We start from the raw sequence: 24474 nt of genomic DNA, 5'->3' as shown, positions 1-24474 counted from the left end.
CTATTAACGGCTGTTTTGTGTTTGTTACTCTGCAAAGGTGTTATGGAAATCTCAGTTCAAACTATATCAGATATAGTTTGAATCCAAGAATAGATAGTTATATTCATCACCAAAAGTAAAAAAAAAAACAAATCCCCAAAATATGAATATGTATGTATGTATGTATGTATTGCTGTATCTAAGTATGTATGTATATATGTACAGTATAAGTGCATATGATAGCTGTATATGATGTAAACGTGAGAGAACCAGTGGGACAGTGTGTTCTTTGTTTGATTTATAAACACACACACATCATGTCGGAGAGTGTTCCAACCACAGGCTAATTTGGATCCCCCCGGTTTGTGGTGGTAACCCTAGGCACAACAGGCGGGAGTCTGTGTTAGGGTATCTATCACGGACTGAGAGGGCCCCGGGGCCTGACAGCAGTGCTATCCGTCATGTTACTGCTATACTGGGACACAGGTGGCAAGCAGGGACTCTAGGTTTTACACATCTACGGCTCCAAGACAGCTAGAGCTAGGCCTTCACACAATGACACACAGAGGCAAGAGTGCAAATGGATGCTTACGTAAGGGCAGATTAGGTAAATTACTGGCACTCAAGTCATACAAAAGGGAAAGAAATGCAATGTGAGATGACTTGAACATCTCTTGTCATGTGGGAAGTGTAACAGTGTGTGACATTCTCTTGAGGATTAGACAAAGCCAAAAGACAGAACCATGATCATTAATTAAACTGTGATGCTGTTATAGCTGTGCATCACATTAGCAGGCTGGCTGGTGCCATCTTGGTCAAAGCCCAGATGCAATGAATTCAGATTCACTGTCTGCAAACTCGTTGATAATGACTTCCTCTTAATTTAAAGTAAACAACCCCACATTTATTTCCTTCAGTTTAAAGATGCTCATTTGTTGTTTGGATTAAAACTTTGGAAGCTAAATGTTAACTAACTGTGGAACCCATTAATCCAAATAAATGCTCACAGTATAATGTTTATGTTGTTCTTCCAGTTATGGAATTAGAAAAAGTTACAATACCACAGTGGAATGTAGCAAAATGTTATTAGGTATTAAAAGTAATAAAAATAAAATTAGTCAAGTCAGGCAGCTGTTTATATATTAATCATTAACAAAGGCTCATTGTTTTACTCATTTTCCAGTAAGCCATCAAGTCTGCATTTGTAAACGCAAATAAATTGTTAATGAATGGATCTTGGTCCAGGTCTTCTACAGATCTCTACAAAAAGGTAACGGTCGGAGGAGGGCTTTTCCTGGTGAATGAAAGCAACTTAAACAACATGCTGGAGGAAGATAAAGACCAGCAAGAAAACAGTTTTCATAAACTGGAAACCCAGAAAATAGCGTAATGAATGGCTTAGTGGATCTATAAATCTTTAACATATGATTTATCAGCAATCATATAGCCATTAGTTTCAACTAATACATCCTTAATCATTTGTTATTATAAGGTGGAATCCAAAATGTAGCTGGCTATAATTGAGCTACTGTGAAATACTACTGTAGCCAGGCAGGCTCTTCTTGTGTTGTGTGTCATACTTACAGACAACAACAGAAACACCTACATTAGCTTTCTAGCCAATGCCTCCTCTTTATTTACAAACTGGGTGCATGTCTTATGTTGCATCTTGGCCTGTTGAACAGGATATCAACCAATCATCTGCCCGAAATAATGCAATGCTAACATTAGTTTTGCAGACTTGTTAGCTAATTAGCCAGCTGACACACATTAAACACCTTGAAAACGTACCTAAAAATGCCAACATCTGTTTAGATGTTACATGAAGTGGTCCTGATTCTTCAACACCACTGCTACCAAAGCACAGTATGTCCACCTCGGCTGGTAAGGTACAGTTGCCAGAACAGGTTTGTTTACTTTATCTCTCTTCACCCACACAAAGACAGACCGGCCGGGTGCAGTGATCTTGAATCTCAGTGGGTTGCCTACCTCATTCTGGCAAGAATTCAGACTGAGCTAGGCTAGCTGTTTTCTCCCTGTTTCAAGCCTTTGTGCTATGCTAAGCTAACCCGCTAAGTATTTACCCAAATGTGAACTTTTCCTTTTAAAGCACATTATGCTGGTAGAGGATTATTTCTTCACTCAGACATCCATATTGTTTTGTAATTAGTCATAAGGATTTAATAAAGAAGTATTAGCCATTAATAAGTCATTATTTACAGCCCACAGGATAAGACTTTATAAAGTGTGCCTTACTACAAAGTGATACAATGTAGCTGGAGGCAGTAGGGTTGATTTGAATTACTTGTGTTTTTATTAGTAATATACTTTTATATACTAAACATTTTAAACAATATATACTATTTTGTAATGTTATATTTTAAAACATTGATCTGCAAAACAATTAGTAACTGTGGTTGTCAAATGTAGAGAAGTAAAAAGTATATTCCCCTCTAAAAGTGAGGTAGAGGTATAAAGTAGCATATGAGGAAGTACATGTTCCTTAAAATTGTACCTGCATTACTTAAGTAAATGCAGTGACAGCGGACGGGTCACTTCATAATGAGCGTTTAAGATTTTCAACTGCACGTATTGGATGGATTATTTCATTCCAGTGTGCATCTAGGGCTCTAGAAAAATTGAAGATCATGACCCTTACTGCATTTCTGCTACAAAATAACTAAACAGCACCTCTAATCAGGATGCATTCTCCATGCAACCTCTTGCAAAAAGGTGATACTCAGCAACTAGTGAGGGGCTCATTACTTCAGGCTGAGTGTTCCGGGGCTCACAGTTGAATAATGAGGCTATTATGGAGATATCCTCCAAGAAAAGCTGGAGAGGTCTCGGCTCCTAGCGCTGAGGTAGACTGCCAAGCTGCTATCTCCAACCATAAAATAACCTACAGCATTTGTATATCTACATTACATTGCAGCTAGGGACTTTTTGAAATGCATTTAGTGCTATTTGTGAAGTGGTAGACACACAAATGTGACCATCATTACTCGGTACAGCATGTAATGAAATATTGATGCCCTGTGGTTTGGGGGCCTGGTGGAGCACTTTTGTTTTAAAACAGGCTGAATCATTTCTTTCCCTCAATTGGGCAATACTGACAAATATTTGAGTTCAAGTAGTTTTCATAAATAATATTTGGGGATGGCAACTACAGATTTGACCAGAGATAGGAGCCTCCTCTTGACACTCGAGCTGCATGTTTCTCTCTTCTTAGTCTCTCCATTCTGATTATTTTCATTTTCAGGATGAAGAAATGGTATATTAAAGTTGTGGGCCCAGCTTGACTCCCTGGGGAATAGTGCCTCATTATTTAAGAAGTTGCTTACACTCCACTGCTTAGCTCATTACGGATGATAAAGCAGAGGGAGAGAGAGAGAGAGAGAGATCTGAGGGTGAGAAATATTAGAAATGCTACATGCAGCCTGAGTTCCACAGTTTTCTCAAAGAAATGCAAAGTAGATGTAGTATAATTAACTACATGCTTTTCCTAACCATCTGCTTCTTGTTAAAACTGCAGTGCAGAACCTTTGTCTCCCCCTTCTGACAGTGAGAGTAATTACAAACACTGCTCACGACATATGCCTCTGTCGTACTCTGGCAATAATGTCCGGCCTGCGGACTGTAGCACCGCTCACGCCATGTCCCTTGCTCAATGGTGCTATTGACATAAAAATATTAATATTAACTTCCACTAATACTAAATAAATATTTTTAAACTTAAACTCTCATCTTGCTCTGCATATTTCCACACCAGTGAAAGCTGGATATTAAAGGCTAGCAGTATCAACAGTTCTGTTGCATGTTGGCATAGTAAGCAGGCACAAACCAAACCAAACCAAACCAAAGACAATAACACAACCAGCATGATTGTTGAGGATGTCCACAAATGCTGAATATAAAATACCACAATATAATAAAATAAGATTAATAAAACAATAAAAATGTGGGTAAGGATCTTAATAGAAACTTAAAATCAGCCACAAATAAACCATCATTTTAGTCTTTTGTAATTTAATATAATTTTGATTAGCATTTTGGTCAATCTGCTCTAACCAAATAGCGATATTTATCATTTTAGTCTTTATTTCACTCATCTCACATATAGATAAAATGTTTTGTAAAATTTGAATGTTAGCTTTGTTCTCATTTTTATTGCAAAGGAGACATTAACTTAACTCACTTCCCGGTGGTTGGCCTTGATATGCTGCTTCAAGATCGTTTAAAAAAAAATATCTTATAACCACATTGCTTGCCGTCCGATATAATTAGGCACTCTGTTTTTTGTCCGCCTCACTGTATTTGAAATGGGACCAAATATCTCAGCACCTCTTTCTCCCTAGCATGTTGTGAGCATCCTCTGCAGTACAGGAACGTTTTCCTTGCGCAAAGCACAGGAAGAAAAAAATACAGCTGAATGAACACACGGTTCAAGTGAAAATTTAGAGGGACAAAATATGGCCTGTAATATTTTGTCTCCTCATTATACTGACAAAAAGAGAGATTTTATTAATGTTTTTATTTTATGAATTATGTTTTAGTCTCGTCATTTTTCGTCAACAATATTGTATGTTAAGCCTCTCAGGGAACCATCACCTTATCATGGTGGAGAGGTTTGCGTGGCCCGGTGAGCCTGGAGGCTGTGTTGTCTGGAGCCTAGTGCTCCTGTTAGGGTCTCCCAAGGCAAAGTGGTTACAGGTGAGGGGCCAGACTGAGAATGGTTCACAAAGACCCCTGATGAAACGACGAGGAAGAGGAGGAGAGACCCTGCCCGGAGGAAGCCCGGGGCCCCCATCTGGAGCCAGGCCCAGACGGAGGGCTCTCCGGCGGGCGCCTGGTGGCCAGGTTTGCCATGGAGCCCAGCCGGGCACCGCCGGAATAAGCAACGTAGCACCCCCCTCTCCATCCTTTGGACCCACCATCCATTGGAAGATACGCAGGGGTCAGGTGCGCTGCTACATGGGTGGCAGTGAAGGTCAGGAGCCTTGACGGACCACACCCAGGCAGCAGAGGCTGGCTCTGGGGACGTGGAACTTCACCTCTCTGTAGGGGAAGGAGCTGGGACTTGTGCGGGAGATGGAGCGCAACCAGTTAGATCTGGTGGGGCTGACCTCCACGGCGTCTCGGTTCTGGAAGCGTACTCCTTGATAGGGGATGGACCCTATTCTTCTATGGGGCTCCAGTAGGGGACCCCATAGTTCTGCTGGGAGACTTCAATGCGCATGTCGGCAATGATGGAGATACCTGGAAGGGCGTGATCTGGAGGAACGGCCCCCCTGATCACAGAGTGACTACTGTGTCTGCACCCATCTACCTAAACTCCATAATACAAACCTACGTTCCTTCTCGACCACTACGCTCCTCCAACGAACGCCACCTGGCTCTGCCATCCCTTCACACAAAGCAATCCCAGTCCCGGCTATTCTCATCTGTGACACCACGATGGTGGAACGAGCTACCACACGCCATCAGAGCGGGGGCGTCCCACTATAACTTCAAGAAGTTCTTGAAAACTCATCTCTTCCGAGAACACTTCCTCTTATAACACCTCTAACTCCTAACCTCTAACATGCACTTCCTGTGCTCTTCTTCTTCTATCCCTTACAATGATCTCGTTTTGATTGCACTTTTTGTTAACTCTTACTTCCTTTTCCAGGGTATTTACCCCATTGATGTGATATGTACTATGAGCTCTTACTAGTATTTATTGCTGCTTTTACTAGTATGTATTGTCAGTTGTAGATCTGTATTTGATGCTCTGTTGATGCTTGTATGTTGTTCCTCAAATGTAAGTCGCTTGGATAAAAGCGTCTGCCAAATGAGTAAATGTAAATGTGTTTATTGTTAGACTTCTGTGCTAGTCATGGATTGTCTATAACGAACACCATGTTCGAGCATAAGGATGCTCATAAGTGTACGTGGTACCAGAGCACCCTAGACCGAAGATCGATGATCGATTTTGTAATCGTCTCATCTGATTTGAGGCCACATGTTTCGGACACTTGGGTGAAAAGAGGGGCGGAGCTGTCAACTGATCACCATCTGGTGGTGAGTTGGGGTCAGGGGGTGGGGGAAGACTCTGGACAAACGGGTAGTGCAGGTGAACTGGGAACGTCTGGAGGAGTCCCCTGTCCGTGAGATCTTCAACTCAAACCTCCAGCGGAGCTTTTCTAGCATTCCTGTGGAGGTTGGAGACAGTGAACATGAGTGGGCAATGTTCAAAGCCTCTATTGCTGAAATCGCAGCGGGAAGCTGTGGTCCAGAGAGTGTGTGCCAATGACAGGGGTATCACACTTCTCAGCCTTCCTGGAAAAGTCTACTCCAGGGTGCTGGAACGGAGGGTTCGGCCGATAGTCGAACCTCAGATCGAAGAGGAACAATGCGGTTTTCGTCCCGGTCGTGGAACAACTGACCAGCTCTTTCTTCTCACAAGGATCCTGCAGTGGGCTTGGGAGTATGCCCATCCAGTCTACATGTGTTTTGTAGATCTGGAGAAGGCGTATGACTGGGTCCCCCGGGAGATACTGTTGGAGGTGCGGCGGGAGTATGGGGTGAGGGGGGCAATCCCTGTTCATCCAAAGCACGAGCTGTGTCCGAGTATTCGGCAGTAAGTCAGACTCTTTCCAGGTGAGGGTTGGCCTTCGCCAGGGCTGTGTTTTGTCACCAATCCTTGGGCTTGGGATCTCGTCACTGCTTTTTGCGGATGATGTGGTCCTGATGGCATCATCGGTCCGTGACCTTCAGCTCTCACTGGATTGGTTCGCAGCAGAGCGCGAAGCGGTTGGGTTGAGGATTAGCACCTCTAAATCTGTGGCCATGGTTCTCAGCAGAAAACCGGTGGAGTGCAAACTCCATGTAGGGAATGAGTCCTTACCCCAAGTGAAGGAATTCAAGTACCTCGGGGTCCTGTTCACGAGTGAGGGGGGATTTGGAGCAGGATATTGGCCGGAGAATCGGAGCAGCGGGGGCGGTATTGCACTCGCTTTACCGCACCATCGTGACGAAAAGAGAGCTGAACCGTAAGACAAAGCTCTCGATCTACTGGTCAATTTTCGTTCCTACCCTCACCTATGGTCATGAAGGCTGGGTCATGACCGAAAGAAAGAGATCGCGGGTACAAACGGCCGAAATGGGTTTCCTCAGGCTGGTGTCTCCCTTAGAGATAGGGTGAGAAGCTATCTCAGAGTAGAGCCGCTGCTCCTTTGCGTTGAAAGGAGCCAGTTGAGGTGGTTTGAGAATCTGGTAAGGATGCCTCCTGGACGCCTCCCTAGGGAGGTGTTCCAGGCACGTCCAGCTGGGAGGAGGGCCCTGGGCTGGCCTGGGAATGCCTCGGGATCCCCCAGTCAGAGCTGGTTAATGTGGCTAGTGAAAGAGAAGTTTGGGGTCCCCTGCTGGAGCTGCTGCCCCCGCGACCCGACCCTGGACAAGCGGATGAAGATGATGGATGGATGGATGGATATTGCATGTTAAGATAGTCACAGTCAGTGTTTAAAGACATTGTCACTGTCTCGTCGTTGTTTTGTTTTAGTCACGGAAAAAACGAACATATTTCGTTTAGTTTTGTCTAACGAAAGTAGTAGTAATAGTAGTAGTGTTAGCACTAGCATTAATAAAATGCTTATTTTTAAAGATTATATGATTATTTAGATTAACAACGTTAAACAGCTGAAATGAACAACTTTTATTTAAAAAAAATAATTGTACCAGGGGCGTTTCCAGGCTCTTGAAACATTGGGGGCTTAGCCAAGCACAGAAATCTTTCATGTTTTAACCCCCCCACCCCCAATTGCTGCCTAACGAAAGTATGTCTATATAGCAACAGTAAATTATATATCTAGGCTACATTTATTATGAATTTTGTAATTACTATTGATAATAATTGATACTGATAATATTTAATTTGGGGGGTATGGGGGGTCCTCCCCCTGAAAAATTGGGCTTTAAACACTTAATTTTCTGCATTCTGGTGAATTTCTTTGCACCAGTTTATTGAGAAAATGTCTCAGTTGACAATTTAAAATAAGAAGAATATAGTGTAATATAATGCAGTAAGGCTGTCAGATATGTTTCTGAGCTGTGATTACCTACCTGCTGCTTCTGCTTCTTATTTGACCTACACCGAGACCCGCGCTCACGCCACGCCCCCAAAGCTAGTACAGTCTACTCTGGGATCATGTGTAGTTTTAGTGGTGAAGTTTCAGATTGCAACCCCTACCTTCCCAAGTGTTTGCTTGTGCGCATGCTCAAACTAATGAGCAAGCCAAAAGAGAGACCAACACACTGAAGAAAGCATCACACAAAATGTTGGAAACTCAGGTAAAGTCCCACTGCAACGTTAGATAGACTTTTGGTTTTAGAAATAAATCGTTCCACATTTGCTTTCTACTGTTACATCATGTCTTGCAGGGTAAAATCGACACAGGATAGTAATATGGATCGCATTACCTGGTGAAGTAATGTGGCAAACAATACATCTATAGTATTTTGCAGTGGATAACATTAGCAACTAGTCGGCGTTATCTAACTTGAGCTAAAACACAAAACCACAATATTTTTTTATGCTTTGCAGTTAGCTAGGGTGACCATAGATCTTTTTTCAAAAAAAGAGGACAGATTTGTGTATTAGTAAAATATTACAACAGTAAATAAAAAGTTTGATGTCAGTATAAAACTAATATATTGTCTGCCGACAGGGTGTTTATAGTGGCTATGTGTAACATTTCAACAGCTTATTGATATATATATATATATATATATATATATATATATTATATTTTACGCTCAGTCATGACTCCAGCTCTGTACACAGACATGAGACTGATATCGACGTTCTTATCTCACTTTCAGGAGTAAGCCATTTTCCCATAAAACATTAAACTATTTCTTTTAAAATGGGAATAGTTTAAGAGAACATGTTGATCCTCTTTTACCTAGATATTTGTTTGACATTCAGTACCTGATAAAATCACATTTGACAGTTTTTAACTATTCCTATGCGGGAGATGCTTAAATCAAAAACACTAATTATGATTATTGTAAAAATGTGTTGCAGACATGAAGAGACCTAAAACAAAAGGATAATTGTCTCATATTGCATCTGTCTTGTAACATTACTAATACACAGAGTAATGCAGAGAGGTTACTTTAACACATCCTATTGCTCACCAGCAGACGATGTGAAGATTAATGTCAAAGCCCTCAATAGGGAGGCTGAAGTTCAGATCAGAGGTTATCGCATTAATGGGACAAACACTAAAACCTCAAATTTGAACAACACGACACTGCAATCTCCTTTGTATTCAGAGTCTACCCTAGGCCCTTAGGATCACATTCCTGATCTCCTGCTACAAGCACTTTACCTCCAATCCGCCAGCAATTTCCTCAAATATAACAAATGCAGAATTAGATTGACCTGCAGTGGAGGAAGCCCACACACTGTACATAAACAGCTTTCAGGGTAAACAGTAGGCACAAAAAAGGCTTTTAAATGTTTTGTCATGCAAATCAAAAATGAGACATGTTTTCCCCAATCTAAGCACTGTCATTCTCACTGTGCCAAGCTGCGTGCGCACAACAACACTGCAGATCGCCTTATTGCTGATATGAGAGCATTTTCTCTTCCAACCTGAAACTGTCTCAGAATTGTTTATTTTAAAACTAGGAGACAGATCAAAAGGCTTGCACTGACAAGCTAATATGACTGCGGGAGCCTTTGACACAAAGGGTACAATAGAAAGGAAGGACGAAAAAATGGCATAGTTGTTGAGAGAATTTCGAATGACACAATCAAGAGAGATGCAAATGTATTCACTTTCAACATTTTTGGAAACAATTTGTCAGCATTTTACAATGATACACTGTAAAAAAACAAACAAAAGATAAAATAATGGTACAAGTATAAACATTCCACCTTTCCACCAGACCTTTAATCTGGTCAGTTAAGTGTGCAGTGAAATATATATAAATGGCTGGGGGAAATTATATTTTTTGTTATGGCTTCCAAGAGCCAATACAGCATAACTGAATTTTACATCACTGATATTTCTCCCAGCATGCCATTATGTTTGCTTTCCTGCTCATACAGACAGAAATACGATTGTTGAAGATTTTTTTTTTACACAATAGGGGATCAGTGGGCATTAAAGATAAATAGGAAAGGCAGCTTGAACAATTTGAAAACTCTGAGAGGGAAAATAGGCAATTTGCACTCCCCGTTTTGCTATTACCAATGCATGAGGCATGATACATGCACTTTCAGGAAAGTCTTGCAATGTTTCACCGTGGCATTTGGATAATTGGCTGGGGAAATCGTTTACTGCAATTAACAAATTAAAGGATTTTTAATGCTGCGTTCACTCTCGTTCCCAGGGAGAGCAGATGCCAACTCTGCCACCTCAGTTTTCTGCTTCTACAGCAAATCCTCATACAGGTGAAATTAGTGATAACCTTTAAGAAAATCAAGCTTTCGCTTTATTAATGGAGATTTCCAGTTTTGCAAAAACTCAGCTGTGAAGACCCCACTGTGGAAAGGAGGGAAGAATGTCAGGCTGCCCAGCTGGAATCTAAATGGCAGATATGTCCCTGACAATACTGCAATAACATATCGATCAGGTGCTGTGCTAGAGGTGCACAAGCTCAATATAAAGTCTGGTGAAATGCCCCAGAAAAGAGGCTACTAGGAGATAATTGAGAAGCAGGCTGTGTATTCAAATGTCAGCCTGGACTCTGCTACAACCTTTTGCGTGATCGAATGTCTCGATGAGCACAAAGAAAGAATATAAATGGACTGGCGTTTTAGAGCAGGTTGTATTATTTCACTATGGAAGGAAGTGGTTTATATTTAGACCAGGCCTCCTGTGCTGGAAAGTTTTGCACAACCGTGTATGCAAATCATATCACATTAGGCCCCGCATCCCCTGAAAGCTGCATGTGATGCACACACTCAATTGCCTTTGACTGAGCAGTTCATTGAGAGGAGAGTGACCGCCCAGGGAGAGCTCAAACAGGTTCATCTGATGAGCTTCTTCACGCCGCATTTCAGCCCATTGATGAAGCTTATCAGCATGATAAATAACTTCTGCCAGAGCCTTCAGACCAATCGTTATCACTTTCCCAGAAACAGATCTGAAAGTGGAGTACACAGCTCAGGCACTGGGGCCCTTTTCTTTATTTTATGACATGTTGCTGTCATGCTGAGCAACATGCATGTATTTTCCCCCATAATTTCTGGTCCCTCCATTTCCCAAATTTGTTAACTGGTAATTATAAGAGAAGAATGGGCAGTGAGAATGCAGGTAATTCATACTTCAGACCAGCAGTATGAGTGGAAGTAAACACTAAGGTAAGTATAAATGGATGAGCAATAATTCAATTCAATTCAATGAGGAATAAAATATATCTAATATAATACACTCATTATTTTTTTGTCTACACATCAGCTGTATGCCAAAGGTACATGTAAACTCTGAATGAATTGCTTCTGTGTGTTCAATATTCTCAATTATTTTCATTCAGCTTATTTTGGTGTTTCCATATGGCTTCTTTTTATTTTTCGCTTGTGTTTTTATTGTATCCCTTATTGTAAATCACTTAGTAAATTCTGTATGCATGCTATAAACAAGATCACTATAATTGCTTGTAAAGTCTGCTGCTATGTTATAGTTGAAGGTAGTTGTTACCTAACTGTGGGATGGAAGTGGCACATTTGTGCCAAGTTGTTTTAAAAAAACATTATTGGGTGTTTCACACATTGTATAGTATATATATTTGAATATAATATTAAAGATTCCAGTTTTTAAAATACTTGTTCAGCTTCATGTTTTATATAAATAATCCAATTTTCAAAATTTCTGTCGAACTTTTTTCCTTTAACTCTCAAAAGATAAGTCAACTTTCCATTGAAGAAATTCCGTTACCAATATCCAGTCATTGTTGTTATCCTGAAGGACTGTAGAAACTCATAATGTAATACTGCACATAGTGTAATGAAAATTAAAATATGTAATGTATATAAATGGATATTGTAATATTCTTATGTTGTAATAACTAATTTATGCACAAAGGTGTGTTTCTTCACCGTTTTATTACATTTTATGTACCCGCTTAAAATTAAAAGTGGATGTATTGCCATGTATTGTAGTAACAAATGGATATCTAATGTTTAAAGGTCCAGTCTGTATTTGATAAATATCACCAGTTTTGGTGCATTTGTAGTATGAGCTTCTACATTTACACCAGTTTTTTGTTAGACTCCTGAATCTGCGTTGAGTTGTATGCAACTGATTCCTGGTTAAGTATAGCCCTTGTGAGAACAGGAGACTATAGACTATACAACAGAGGAAGTCTGTGGAGTGTTGGTGGTTGAAGGGGCGTGTGGAAAGGGCCAAACCCAGGTGCCAACTGTACACTTGTTCTCTGACTCCAATATGTCATCAGAGCTGAGAAGCAGTGGCTTTGTCAATCAGTTACAATCAACTAATTGCTGTGCTGGCACATTCAAATCATGGCACCGCTGGAGGTTAATGAAAATTGCACCCTTGCTTGACATAACATCCGATCCCGTTAGCTGTGTCAAGCAGAATCCTTAGGCAGTGTCAAGTGGATTTCCCCAGAGAGCTGCTGCCACATTTAAAAGGCAATATGTGTTTAATCCTACCTGACATAACACCTGTACCTGTATTTGTGCTACATAAAAGCAACATCATACATATAATAATGATGGCTTCCTTTAGTTTCATTTTTACTTCTACTTTTATGTCAGTTAATTGCTGCATAAAAACTGATTAGGATTATTTATGTATTTATGTATTGAGTTATGTATTTTTGTACAACAATAAATATTATGTACTTAATGAAACTCTCCACACACGTATGACAGTGCCTAGGACAGTTTCAGGTGGAATTACATATACTGTTTATCTTCAAGTCATGGTAAAAAGATGCAAATTAAATTAAGCTATTAAATTAACAGTCAATCAGAGTACATCAACCTGCAGATGCATCTCAACCAGATATAGCACTGACTTTAGAGGTCTCCTGACTGATATTATTGTGCTAGAAAAATATCCTAGAAAAAAAACATTTGAGAAAATATTCTACATGTGCAAATCTCATTGCATTTATCCACATACTGATTTGTGTGTGCAAATGTTGTCCATGACTTCACATTTTTGATACAGGTGTTGAAAGTGTTTTGCACCATATTCACTTTAACACCTGCAGCAAATATGTGATTGTATGAGTTTCTTAATTTGTGATTCACGTAATAGAATTTGTGCACCTGCAATTAAGAATTTGAGAAGTTGTAACTGTTATGTTGTTTTTGAGAGAGAGATTTTTTTTTTTTTTATTACAAATCCTAAAGTATTTTTCTATGTGACTGATACACACATGTTACTGTTTTCTATTTCTTTTGCTCCAATAATACCTTCATACACTTCCTCCTTCAGACCTTTTTGTGGCAGTAAACAACAACTGACAGAGGGCAGGATTTATTCCCATGACCACAAGAGATTACTTGCCAGGAAAATGTAAACATGCATTAAGTGTTTCTACAAAAGACCAATCCTGTAATTTTCCATACACCATCTGCATGCTTAAAATAATAAAAATGAATTCATTAGTTTTTATTGATTTAAAAAAAAAATTAAACCTAATGATCTAATAAGTTTCATCAAGGCAATTTAGTTAAGCCAGACAATTCAATATGCATGACAAGCTTTCTGCAGTTAACTATTCAGCTATTATTTTACCTTTCTATAGTGGACAATGAACATCAAGATTTATCAACTGCCGCACATATTGAAGAAAAAGACAGCTGCCAGATCAGAGGAAGGCCTTTTGATCTAATACCCTATAAAAAATTCCCAGTGAAGCGAGTAGTAAATTGTTATTTAATTTGATTTTAATTTGGATTTTGGACACCTTTGCCTTTTCAACTCCAGGAGGAAAAGTGCCATATGAATGCATACTGCTGGAAGCTGGGTGATGCACTAAGGCTACCCAACTTGGTTGCTAACCGGACAAGAAGTTAACACAGATGTATTGCTCTTTCAGGAATTACTATGAACCATGCCACATCTCTACTGGGTAGTCCAGATTTTCTTGGCCTCTACGAGCGGACCCACCGATTATGGCATTTCACTGATATTGGTTTCAATCTTGGTGTAAAAGGGATTTTTGATAGAGAAATTGGATACCTGCAGAAAAAATACATACAGCAGATAGCCAGTGCTTTATGTGAATGTGACCGCTTATAAATTGTGCAGTAACTGTACAGGGCTTCAGCTAATGAGGTAAGGAGAAGGAATACAGTAGAGGGTGTCCACACACTAACGGTGGTGGCCGTTTCTGAGTCATTAAGTGCTGCTGTAATCGTGCCATTATGCTGCTCATTACGGACAGACTGTGGCATAATCTCCCATAGGGCCACAGTCACTACTCAATTGCATTAGACACTGTTTCCTGCCTAGGAATCATCCTCGCTCCCTACTCCTAATGATGAACCCCTCGTCGATTCAAAGCCCAACTCCTCTGACACTGGTTTTCTGACTGGAAGCAGGCCAATGTCGCCCTCTGAGACTGTCTTTCTTTCAAGCTCACAGTGGGCTACAAGTAGATTATGGATGAAGCAGAAATTAACACATTCACTGGCTTGAGAGAGGACTTTAACTGGTGACAGCCGACAGAAGCCGGCTGTACGGGCAAGATCCCCTGTCTTGTTGGCTTTAAGCAGGATATATTTGAGACAGGCTTATTTCAGTTGAAAAGGAGCAATAATTGAAGATGAATGCAAAGTAAACCCTCAGATAAAATTTAAACAAAGTCTCTTACTCTTTAATTCATTTTTATGACAACTAGATCTTCACTATCAACATGAGAGTTGTATTTTTCTTTCCAAAAATGTATATTACCTTTCAGTCTGGTCAACAGTTAGTGCTAAATTTATGCACCGCACGTTCACCAACAAGAAAAAAGAGAAACAAAAAAGTCTACCCTCTCTAGAAATTAGATATTCAGGAGAGATTTCTGTTGACTTTGTGCTAACAAAATTTCTCCAAAAAAGACAAACAGCAGTTGCAGCTGCAGTGTCTTCAAAAGTTGGATCCAAACTTTATTCATTTTTTTAACAATGGTGAAGCTCCAGAGAATTATCACCTGAATCTGCAGCTCCCCTCAGTCATTCATACAGTATATGAGGCTACAGCCAGCTGATTAGCTTAGCATAAAACATGGAAAAGGGAAAACAGCTAGCTCACTAATTAAAAGCTCACTAAACTTGAACATGTATCTTGATAGACAGACAAGGCCAGGCTAGCTTAGCACAGTCTTTGTGTCTATAATCTAAATAATAACTCAAATCAAACAAAAACCTAAACAAAACCAGCATGCCTCAATAGAGAGAAATAAAACTGTAGCACGTAGCCATGTCAACATTTTATCAAGGAAGGATTGACAGTCCAAATGCAACCTAAGATCACCAGGCAACCTGGCAAATTTACATTGCTCTTTTCATTCAATTTACTCAGAATCTATGGGAAATTAGCATCTTATTTATTAATGTGGCAGCTAATTATGCAAGCAGTGACTGTAGGCTGCCCTCATACCATACAATTAATTTGTGGTATTTGTTGGAGGTAAGTAAAATAGATCAGAATTATCTAAAATAGAAATGCTCATGAATGAAATGACAAAAAAAAAAAACAGGCGCAACTGTGAATGAGAAAATTATAGGGCATACTTTGCTAATGTAATTTCAGCAATGGTTTTATGATAATGTGTGCAAGTACACAGAATTCAATTTTATCCACCCCACCACTACCGTTCTTAAATATACCTAAGCAAATCTGCCCCTGCTGACTGACCATCCCAAATGAACCTAGTAAATCCATCAGAATGCAAATTGTTATTTGGAATCTCCCACATATTAATAAGCACAAAGGAGAGAGGAAAACCGCACTTCGAGGCTGCTTTTTTCCCCATGTCTCCAGGCAGGGGATGCATCTGAAACAAGATGAAACAGATGCAAATTGTAAATCTGGTCCTCAGTATCAAACAGTTGGAAGCAAAACTGCTAAAAATATCCATATCATAACATACATAACTTTAGACTGTCTGGACCTAGCCCTTGATGTGCAATCGCTAATGATCGTGCTTCTGTATGAGATGGCTCTTTGACAACATGAAAAAAAAAAAATCAAGCTGCAGAAAACTTATGCATCTGTGAATCATATATTTGCCAAAAACCTCAAGACAGTTTTGGGGGTTGGTTTTGTTTTTCTTCATTTTAGTCTTTTTTTCTGCATTGCACCTTTTGAACCCTGCATAAATCTTTGCAGTGCAACTCTCGACTTTAGACACCTGCCATTTGCTGACAACTATGAACATTTCATCTTTCCACGATCTCCCGGCAGAGTGAGAGTTCAGTTTGCTTTTCAGAACTCTTCTCTGTGTTTAACCTCAACTGCTTCTCAGACTTTCTCTCATTGGCACACCCCGCTGCTCTCTTTTCCTCTTGCCCAGGTTGGATTCCATAAGATGTGAGCAATTTTCATGAGAGAAGTGTTCACAGTGACCTGGGTGTTACTGCATCCTTTTGAGTCTTTTCATGTCTTCAAAATGATATATAGAGACAAATTAGCCACCTCTGGATTAACTCATTTTCAACAGCCTTTGTGAGGAGAAAGTATCAGAGACATGCTGAGATTGAGAAAAAGAAAAAATAATGAGTCTGTTAAAAGAACATTTTTGAATTGTTATACTAAATCTCTCCTACTTTTTTGTGAGGTTTGCTCCTATAGGTGTTCAAAGTCACTTTCACCAAATTCTCCTTGCTGTTGAAACTTGTTATAAATGCCTTATTTCTACTTGTTGAATGACACCTGATTAGTGCAGGCAAAAAATTAACAAACTAAACTTTTGAACTGAGTTTTTTCTAGTTTGGTGTGTGCCCGGTCTGTACTGGCACAAACTGCATCCAACGCTGACAAACGCTCTCACCTTTCCCTGCCTACTCTGCTTTCAAACATTTCTAAATGTAAATGCTCTGTATTTGTTACCACTCAATTTGTTACACTACATCCACACACTAAGCCTAAGTGCTCAAACAGAAATTAACAATGACACACATTCATATACCGATGCCCAGGGACACTTTGACCACCAATTCTCTGAATAACAGGCAACCCACTCTGCCTCCTGAGCCACAGTCACCCAACTAAACTAACTGCTAGCGATTGAAATGGGAGCATTACAACCTCAAACTCAGATTATAATTAGAAACTAATTTGATTACTGTGTCACAAAGTGTAGTTCAAGTGACTGACACTGTATATACATAACTTTCAGACATCCCTGTGCTACATCTGATCATGAATAGATGTGCATTAGTGACATTTGATCAAAGTCAAAGTAAATAGTTGTAGCGCTTATTTAATATCGTTTTATTCACCAAAATGTCACCCAAGAGTCAAAAGAACTTCACACTTCAGGGCTTGAATTCAGGCTAGTAAAATATATATATATATATATTTATATATATATATATATATATACTGTATATAAAGGAAATATTAGTAGAGCTGTCAACATGGTGTCATTGTAGTACTACTGTGAAAGAAATGATTGAATGGAATGAATTGAATGGTCTGACATTAAGTTAGATGTCAAAAAATGTGTTGCAAAAGCAAAGCGGTCCATGACTGAAAATACTTTCTGTGATGTCACGTGCTCTAACTTCCGATGCTTCAGTCATCCGTCTTAAATGCTTCTATTTTAATTAATCCCACTACCTAGACTGGCCACACGACAGGTTGTGCTTCACTTGCGGTATGTCTGTGTATCTGGAACCTGAAATATATTTTTACACTTTTAAGTCTATTTCATTTAGCACTACATATATTGTGGGTTGGGATATGAGCAATGGCAAAACATGGGTGACCTAAACATAATACTGTACTGCTGCTCTGCTAACATGCTACTTTAGCTACTCGTTGTCATGCTCTTGGGTTTTTGTGTGGTATTTTTCTGTTATTTTGATTATGTCCATTCCTGTTTTACTCTTTGCCTCTGTGTTTTTGTTTAGGTTTGGTTAGTTGATCTTTGCCTGCTTGTTCTCTGTTGTATTTGGTTTTACATGTCCCTGTGTATTGTCGCTAGCTTTACGTCCTGTTTTATTTGGTAGTGATCAGTTTCATGTGTTTTTATGTCTAGCTTTGTTTCCTGTCTGCTTTATTGCTTATGTGTCTCGCCTGTGTTAATTGCCCTGTCTGCTTGTGTGTAGATTGCCCTCCGTTCAGTTTAGTCCTCATGGTGTCATCATCTTATGCTGAGTGTTCCTGCCTTTTCTTTGCTTCATGGATTATTCCTCGACTAACAGACCTTTCTGCATTTTGGCTTTGTTCCCTGTTTGGATTACTCTGTGTTTCTTGGATTGCCCCTTTTGTTTGGACTCTCACCTTGTATTCAAGTAAGCTTGTTTGAAATAAATCTTTATTTTTACTGCAACCTCCTCAACAGTGTCTGCAACTTGGGTCCACACCTCTGTTCCTCTGTTACTGCACTCGGCCTTTGTGTGAGGCAGAGATGCTCACAAGTCTTTGAGCTAGACTCTGAGTCAAGTCTCAAGTCTCTCGTGGTTATAATGACTGTTGTATCACCTGCTGCGTTCAATCCAGGCTGCTTATAAAACCGCATAGCTATAGAGGGTATGCATTGATGTCACTTCCCCTTCTCGCTGGACTGAGTGGCAAAACATCTGTTACCATGGCTGCGTTTAGCAAACCGGGAATAAAACAAGTGATTATTTGGTCAAATTAAAGGCAGTTGGACTCGAAAGTGATCCTTACTGCTTACCAATGAACCAGTGGTCCAGCTCTTTCCCATATTACATGTGTTGTTTGTGTTTTCGCTGATTCAAGCTAACACTGCTGCTCGTCTTTCTGCCACTCAGTGAGTAACTGCGTTCTGTGACGTCATGCGCATACCCTATATAAGGAATTCTGTAACTGTAACCTGTTTATCACTTACAGAGCACAACCATGTAATGCAATTAATGACAGCTTATTAACTACTGTAAGTCAACACATCCCCCAGACTCTCAAACCAGTGTAACAGTAACTAAATAAAACTGTAACATTACATGATCAACAATAATGTTTGCAGCCAACACTAATAATTAACGTGATGGCAGCCAGCGGGACGTAAATAATTCCGTTAATCGACCACCACAAGTTTGGCTCATTTATGTTTTCATAATGAACAACAGTCGGAGTTAACGTCCGGTAGGTCGTAGCTAAAGCAAGAAGCAAGCTAACATTAGATGGCCAATTCTCAGCCAAACATCTTTAACATTACTGATCTCAGGTTTCTAACCTATTTTGCCTTCTTTTGTTTGGGTCTTGTTGTATGAAGTTTTAAAGCCAATGTTTATGATGATTGGCACAGCAGGTGCCAGTGTTTGTTGTCCTCTCTCACGTGTGACCGCGCGCAGCAGATAGTAGTACGTGTTACGTAGGAAGGTTATAGGTAACGGAGGGAGGGGAATAACAGCACACTCATCAGACGTTTCCTAAAAGTAAACATTGTTCACGAGTCCCGCACCTCGAGTCTGAGTCAAGTCTGAAGTCTTTTGAGGTTGAGTCTGAAGTCACCGTGTGTGCGACTTAAGTCACCATCTCTGGTGTGAGGTAGGCAATGAAATCAGATCATTTAACTGCATGCCAATAAAAGCTGTTGTTGAACATTTCAGTAAATTGGTAAGCATTTTTGTTGATTTCAGTAACATGTTTAAACTTAAATTTTTCCCAGTGTGGAGCTGAGCAGACTGTATATACTGTTCCATGTCAACACTTAATCCTAGAAATTACTTAGCCATTTTTTTCGAGTGAAAACATATGGTCCCTAGCAATTTTTCTTCTAGTGTAGGAAGCCCTTGATTTATGTACTGCACAGTAGTCATAGGGGAGTTTGGCAATGTAAACACATTAGTGCCTAAACATAACCATAAAAAAAGTTGCTTTTGTTGCCAAAAGTGGGTATTGTATTGCAAGAGCAGGGAAAACAACAACATGCTGTTACTAAACCTTTTTATTTATAATTTATTGTTTTATTCAAACATTCAGTGGCAGATGCATTCATTTATGTTTCCTCTTTATGTTAATAGAAAATGTAATCCAGGTTGTATATTTGCTGTTGCAAATATTATTTATTATGAATTTCTAGGAGACAGACATGAACTTGGACCACAGGTCGTGAAAATTGTTCCTCCCTTAAAGAAAATTCTAAGGAAAATGCTAACAGTTCTGTTATTGTCATCTCTTACTACCATTTAAGAACAAATGCTTTTGTATAAATGCTTTCTGCCCATTAAATAATGGATTTTAACATTCTCATTCTCATTTTGTTTTTTCCCCACACAGCATTCTCTCACTGTCTATCAGGCATCACTGCCAATTGAACAACAAACTGCTCCAAAATTAGAGTCGACCTCAGCTTCATCAAAGTTTTAAGATGTAAACAAAATTTTGTCACCTTCCACTTCTTCAACGTGGCTTTCAAAACTTTTCCTCAAACAGCTGTCTTTTGAAAACAACTCTAAAACACTACCGGCACCTAAATTGCTTGTTTATCCAATTCGTCAAGGGATTTGAATGAATGTTATGAGGACACAGCATGGAAGAGTCGTGAAAGCAATCACACACTGCCAAAAAAGATGAGTCCCCAACACGCACTTGCAACCCTGGGTTTGTTATTTATTTTGAGTTACATTTGGAGAAAAGGCATCAAGTGAAAGTCATGGTAAAAAAAAGAAAAAGAATTGGCTCATGTCTCACTGAGGGAGGTAACAGACAACTGGCAGCATCCTTTGGATCCAGAGGCTGCCAGTCCTGGAGAAATGATGGAGACTGGAAGTGGGTTAGAAAGGAAGATGCCTCTTAAGAGACTGAGCTTAATTTAGAATTCTTGAGGAACTGAAAAGTTCCTCTTGATCCAAAAAACTGAAAACCTCAAAATACACAGTGAGAGGAAAGAGGAGAGTTTAATCTTCCAAGTAGCATTACAGCCCTTTACTCCATCATTTCCGCCACTCTGTCAAGAGCTGCCTTGTGCTGCTTTTGTTCTCACCAATTCAAAAAGCATGAAGACCCTCGTGATGCAGAGGAAGGAAGTGCTTGGAGTGGGGGAAACAGTAAGTTTTGAGTAAATGTGGAAAAGCCATTTGTTTCTATATTTACACCCCTCTGCACATGGACGATGAGTGAACCAGCCACGGTTTGGTTTGTTTCAGATGTTTCATTGCTTCAGATGTTTGTCTAGTAAAAAAATCAAACAAACAGCAGCGTGAGAGAACAGAATGAGGCTAATAAGAAGAGTGGAAAAGAGTGAAAACTGTGGTGTCTTATCATCTCCGACTACCACACATTGTGGGTTGACGTCCCAGACTATTATTCAGAGTCAACATAGCCAAAGTAAACAAAAACCGCAGGGAATTGGAATAATGCCTCAAACATTTTATCTGTGGCTACTGTGCAGTGGACCAGCTCACAAGCCTCTTCTCAACTACAGACATACGTCGGGAACCCCCAGAAACCTAATCTCCTTTCTGGAGATAAGGCCCGGCAGTGCTGAGGAGTCAGCCATGCACACAGCTGTGTCCAAAGCTATTACCAAGGAGAAGGAGCGTTCCTTACCCACCAGCCATGGTTGTTTCCCTTCACCAATAGATGTTACTTTTCACTGGCTGGAGCAAGATGTCCAGATCAAACTCAATGTGGCAGTGAAGAGAAAAAGAAGAGAGAAAAGAAGATAAAAGGAGATAATAGGATATACAAGTAAAGGTGTAAGACAGAGGGTGTGGTCTCTTAATTATTTGTGCCGCAAAATACAAGACGTTGTGGTGCTCCAAGACTGGCTTTACAAATGTAGAGTTATTCTATATCAAGAAGAGGAAAAGGAAATATAATTGACATTGTGTAAGCAAATAATTTTTTTTATCTTAATTCAACCAAACAAGGATTTGAATGACCCACTTTGAGACCCACTACAGGAAGAAGGTTAGCATTTTGACCACGTGGTGCAGAGACAACAACCTGCTGCTCAATGTCAGCAAGACCAGGGAGGTTGTTGTCGATTTTGTCGAGAGGCCACACTCAGCTGATATAGAGAGAGTGAGTAGCACTAAATTCCTGGGAGTGCACATCAGTGAAGACCCCTCCTGGACCACCAACACCATATCACTGTCCCAGCGGCACCTCTACTTCCTCAAACTCAAACGAGCGAGAGCCCCCCCCCCCCACCCATCATATGCACATTCTACCAAGGCACCATTGAGAGCATCCTAATCAGTTGCATCTCTGTGTGGGGCGGAAGCTGCACTGACTGCAACAGGAAATCACTGCAGCGCATAGTGAACACAGCTGAAAGGATCATTGGTGCCTCACTCCCCTCCCTGCAGGACATGTACTGTACAACATCCACCTCACCTGCAAAGCAACCATGATTGTGGGTGACATCAGCCACCCCTTCTTTTGAGCCTCCTGCCCTCTGGGAGAAGATATCAGAGCCTCTGCGCTTGTTCAACCAGACTCATGAACAGTTTTATACACCAGGCTGTCAGGAAGCTGAACTCTCTCCCCTCTATTCGACCCCTCTTTTTTCTGCACCATCATAGGATATCTTACATTTTGCACTAAACATGGGTTTGCTGCTGTTTTTGTATATAGCAATGTTGCACTATTTTTATATCATACAGAAAGTTTCTCTTTGCTGTTTGGTTTTAAGTACTTTGTTTTTGTTCTTAATTTAGTTGTTTGTTGCTGCACATGTGGAGAAACTGACAATAAAGCTGACTCTGACTTTGACTTTGAAATGCAGGAAATGAAGCATACATGAATAACACTAGATTACTGTATGCAAAAAATTTGATTTGATTTGAATGAATTTATACTGTTTATTTTAAAAACACAGACTTTTATGTAATTTCGGCACATGATTTAAATGCAGGTGTGTGGTTTTTCTACATTTAATTGTGCTTTTTAAATATTAGTACCATCGAAGGAGAAAGAGGCACACGGGGAGACATTGACTGAGCCAGCTCCGTTGCTGTCTGAGTATAGGGTAGCGGAGAGTCCTCAAACACAAACTGCAGGAAAGAGGAAAAGTCAGACAGACAGGAGAAAGACAAGGGGATGGAGAGGATGCATCAGATATTAAAGGGAAACTTTGCAGATTATCATCCAGCTTTGTATCATTACAATGTAGGAGGTATATGTAAATTAAATATGATTAAATTCCCTCCATGTTGCTTGCCCCAGAGCTCCGCACTTATTTGCTCTAGGGCAGTTGTTCGAACTACAGATTGTAATTCCATTTTTTGAATGCTCACCTTCATGGATAGATGGATCAAGAGAGGGGCAGCTCCTCACCGCTCCAAAATCAAAACATCCTGTCCAAATCAACCACTGAGTATGAAGAGGCCGCCACAGCCGAAAATCATGAATCGCCAGCTGGTGAGGAAATAAATCACACAAAATAAAAAAAATTCTATTCCAAATAATCTCATAATTAAGTCTGACATTTGGAGTTTCCTACAGTATCCGTATGACAGCTGATGGCCAGAAATGGTGTAAACACATGAACTGCCTCTATGATGAGATATCTACCCGTCAAAAAAATGTTTTAGTTTAACAAAATGCAGCAACATCTTTCAACGGTACACAAACAACCCCCCCCAAAAACAATTATAGAGTTCTTCTGTGAAGTGCTGCTGTTTCAACTAATAATTTCTCTTTATGAAAACAAAAGCACACAAATGTGCACACAAGGCTTGTGCTTGGAGCGGAGCCAGACCGTAATTTCTGGTTGGATTAAACAACCCACTTAGTGACTCATCATAACGAAGGCCCACAGATTAACTAGCATCAAAACAGTCTGAGGCCAGGTTCCTCCCTCAGCCAGCAGATGTTTTGCTGCAAATCAAGACCCCTGACAGTTTTACGGGAACACATGTCAGATTTCACTGATGAATAGAGGTGCAAGGAATCTATGGAAGGCGTAATTACAGCGTTATTGATTCAGATGAAATCCGTTTTCAGTCGGCAGTGAGTTAAATCTCCTGCCGAGGCAGAGCAGTGTCGTGATTGAGCTCCTGAATGATCTTAGGTACCTTGGCTCATGCTGTAATTTAAAGTAGAACAACTGATAAACACTCTTGCTTCCAAATGTATTATGTTCGGTTGTATTGTTCCCTGATTGGGTTTGTGCTAGAAGGTCACAGCAGACCGTAGATCCTTCAGCCACATGTCCATAAATTTTACTAGATGGCCATCTCACTTCTGAATCAGCACAGGGGCTGCTGAGGGGTCACTGGATTGATGATCTTTAGGTTCAATAGCACAATCATTGGGGGATAAACATGTACAGTAAGTAATATTTATAATGTTTAATCAATGACTTATCAAACTCCATCCTTCAACAAGTCAG

The sequence above is a fragment of the Micropterus dolomieu genome, linkage group LG05, assembly GCF_021292245.1.
Source record: "Micropterus dolomieu isolate WLL.071019.BEF.003 ecotype Adirondacks linkage group LG05, ASM2129224v1, whole genome shotgun sequence".
Classification (NCBI taxonomy): Eukaryota; Metazoa; Chordata; class Actinopteri; order Centrarchiformes; family Centrarchidae; genus Micropterus; species Micropterus dolomieu.
This window is presented reverse-complemented; position numbering follows the sequence as displayed.